We start from the raw sequence: 4,064 nt of genomic DNA, 5'->3' as shown, positions 1-4,064 counted from the left end.
GTCCACTCTCATGATTCAATTCCATAGAGCTGCTCGAAAGCTGGCATATGAAAATGAACGTGCCTGGGGGAGATGTAAAGAGCGAGTGAGCATGATGCTGGAAAATTTGGAAAAGGATCTGGGCGCTGGCAGTGAAGAAGATGCTGCAGATTCTGATTACAATCTGTCTGATGATTAGTGTTTCTTTTATTTTACTTGATATTGGCACAAGTAGGCTCAATCCTTTTTTTTTGTTGTATGAGCGTAACTTCAAACTCCCTGCTCTGTGATACTTGGATATACTTCTGTTATCTTTTATTGGTATTCTTCATATTTTGTGCAGGTGCCCCCCCATGATGACAAAAGGGGGAGGAAAATGGAAAATAAGTTTCCAAAAATTGAATATTAATTACTATTAATAACCTTAAACATACCTAAGAATATTAAAGTTAAATTATTTTATTGGTCTCTATAATTTTATCAAATTTGTAGTTAAATTTTTATATTTTTTCTTTTTTTAGTTCGGTCCTACGTTGCTTTTAGTTTTATAATTAGATCTTTATAATATAAAAAATATTAGAATTAACTGAATATTTATTTATAAATTAAAAATGTTCATAATTAAAAATATAATTGAATCTTTGACTACATGTATTTTGGAAAAAATGTTATGTTAATTTTAATATTTTTTACATGAAAATGATCTAATTACAAAATTAAAAATAATATAAAAATCTAACTAAAAAAGTATTAAAGATCTAACTAAAAATTTAATAAAACTATAAATATCAATAAAATAATTAAACTGAATATTAACGTTGAACAATACATTTAATGTAAATATCATGAGTATTTAATATTTAATGAAGAAAGAGAATCTAATATAAATATAACATATAAATCATTTCAAATGATAACAAATGAGAGAATAAAAAAATTTACAAATTAAGTAAAATAATTTCTTTAATTAGTTTCTTTCAATACTTGTAAAAGATCAATAATTATGCTATGTGTATATAAAAATATATTAAAAATAAATTAAATAAATAATATATTTTTTTTATTTTCTATGATATTCTCCATCTTGACATACTAATAATTAATTTATTGCGATCAAAATTCAAAATTTTATCTAAAGATTTTTCGTTGACCAAGAAGTTATTATATAAATAAGACGAGATTCGAACTCCCAATACTTACTTAAACAAATTAGTAAATTACTCACTAGACCAACCCAAATTAGTTTACTAAATAAAATGTACATATTTATTATACACAAATATATATTAATTGATAATGTGAACATAATATTTTGCTAAAATATTCATTATTAATTATATCTACATTTAGTTATTTGACATCCTATTGTATTCAAATTTAAAATTTTGCGAACACTTTTATTTTTATAACTATTTAACTAAAATTATGATGTATTTTCATTTGACTAAAATTATTTTTGTTTTTAAATAATATCTAAATATTTTCATAAAATTGTTTCACATTAATAATCCAGTGGCAAGAGATTAATTTTGATACATAGTGTCAGTCATAAAAAAATATATATTATCATTCAATTTCATATTTGTTCAATTATATATTTATGTCACACAAGAAAAACGACTGTTTCCTAACTTCAACAATATCATATCTTACCATTTCTTTACTGGAATGCATCTAGCATTTCATTCAGCTTTGTTCGCCAATAAAAAACCCTTATACTGTGGTTGAAGAAGACATTCAACTCCTGTGGGAAGAAGGAACTGAATTTCATTGAAAAACAAAAGAAAACTACATTTATATACTTAGGTTCAATTATTCTTTAATTTCCACAAATATTGCGATAAAATATTTGATTTACGTTTACGGAATCAATTAAGCAATGTTTAGTGTGTAATAATAACCAGAAAATTGATTTGATAGTCAACTTTAACATATGTGAACCCTTTATTAGAGGGTCAACATTTAACCACCCATAGCCACCATACCGTGGCATATATATATATATATATATATATATATGATCTTCACCAATTCAATATATTGATACGAGTTAATATATATTCAGAATGATCCTAAAATTTAATTTTTGATTTAATTTAGTCTTCTAATTTTTAATTGACTCAATTTATATTTTAAAATTTTAAAATTGACTAAAATTGGCCCTTTTGTATGTCCAATTTTGTCACAAAAAAATGACGTGACATCCAAATCTCACCACATAAATCTCCTTCTTATTCTTCCAAGATAACGATTTTACCTCCTCTATTTTTAACACTTCATCTTTTCCTCTCTCTACTCGTAACTCCCTCTCTCCCAACAACACCGTTGTTTTCCTCCTCAACACGTCGCAGCCCCTCCCTCCAACCTGTCGTAGCATCTCCATCCAACCCTCCTTCATCGTTGCTCATTTCTCACACTGCCATCTGCATCTTTGAACTTGTTGTGTCGCCGCTATGTCCATTCCTGAACTCATTATGTCACTGTCTCCCTTTTCGTCAGTAACTGCGTCGTCGTCTCTCTCTCTCAACCCTCCTCCTTGCCGCCTTCACCATTCAATACAGTGGAATTTTACTTTATGTGCATCTTAATTTTTTGTTGACTGGTATTGATGGTTTAATTTAATTTGATGAGTTTGAAAAACTCTAAACTAATATTTGTGATGACTAAACATTATTAATATAATTAATTGCAAAATTAATTTTGGATTTAATATTAATTAAATTAATTTTGTAATGCAGGTTTTATTTGGGCCAGAATGAATATTGTTGATGCAGGCCCAAGTGAATGCTTTCTTATGTGATCAATGCTTGATCTATAAATTACCAGGAAAGCAAATGTTTTTAGTGGGCCAAAATTTCAATAGCCCAATATGTTCTATACATACTATGATCCAAAAGGAAAATGATTTTGGGCCAAATTGAAACCTATAGCTACCAAGTCCAATATTGATGAATGTTTCCATGCACTATTCGAATCCATGAAGGAAATAACTAAATGCTTCCAACGGATTCCACTTCATTATTTTGAAGGATTTCAAATGTAATTAATGCATTGGAAACATAAGAAAGAGAGAGAAGATTGATTTGATGGCTGTTATGATGATACATGCTACTCTAAACTAGGGAAGTGGAACTTTAATTTCATTTTGCCATTACCCATTAGTTTGAGTTCAAATTTCTCTCTCTTCTCTCTCTCACATTTGATTCTCTCTTCGGTTAATACACAGGAAACCATGGAAGCTACTTGGTGCTACCTAAAGGAAAGAAAAGCAAGGATGAAGACCATCAAGTTGATGGCACGAAAAAGAAAAAGAAAAGTATGCTGTGGCTAAGATCTGCATCACTTATGGTAAGATTTTGTGATGAGATCCTGGCTTCTTCATGCTCAAAAAAGAAAGAAGAAGATTCGGCCAGCAGAAAGATCTTGGAGGCGTGACTTGTCTTCGTTTCTGATCAACCACCACAGGGAGTAGCTAGAGTGGCGAAGTGATGGTTGAAGGCAGAAATTGAAGCAGATGAAGTCATCATCATCATGAAGCATCAAGGGCCAGAAATCCATCTTGGAGAGGAAGCCAAGGATGGAGCGCTCGGATTGATGAAGAGTGGTGACCAAGGAAGGACTAGAGGTATTTGCATGTTGGTTTTTGCATGAGTTACCTCTTCTCTCTGTATGGCCGAACCGGTTTTTGTTGAAGGGAAGAAACTGAACTCGGGTTTAGGTCTCAACTATGAAGGCTTCACTTCTCTATAAAAGAGGTGAACAGTCATGGTTTGATTCAAGGAGTAAGATTTGAGAGTGCAAAGCACAGAGTTCTCAGAGCTACCTAAGCTAGCAGTTCTCTTCTCCTTCAATGTTTTCTGTTTTGTATTTTTCTGTTTAATTTTGTCATGTCTTGAGTCTCATGGAAAAAGGCAAACAGTGAGGTTTGTAAGGAAAAGCCATAGAGCGGAAAAAGGCAGAGAGTGCAAAATTAAAAGAAAAAGCCATAGATGTCTTAGAGTTCCTTTGTACATCTGTGTTGTGTTTCATGATTCTGTGGGAATCCCCTTGTAAGTTGGGTTAGCACTTTACAAGTTGTAATCTGG

The sequence above is a fragment of the Arachis stenosperma genome, chromosome 5 (genome assembly GCF_014773155.1).
Source record: "Arachis stenosperma cultivar V10309 chromosome 5, arast.V10309.gnm1.PFL2, whole genome shotgun sequence".
NCBI lineage: Eukaryota > Viridiplantae > Streptophyta > Magnoliopsida > Fabales > Fabaceae > Arachis > Arachis stenosperma.
This window is presented reverse-complemented; position numbering follows the sequence as displayed.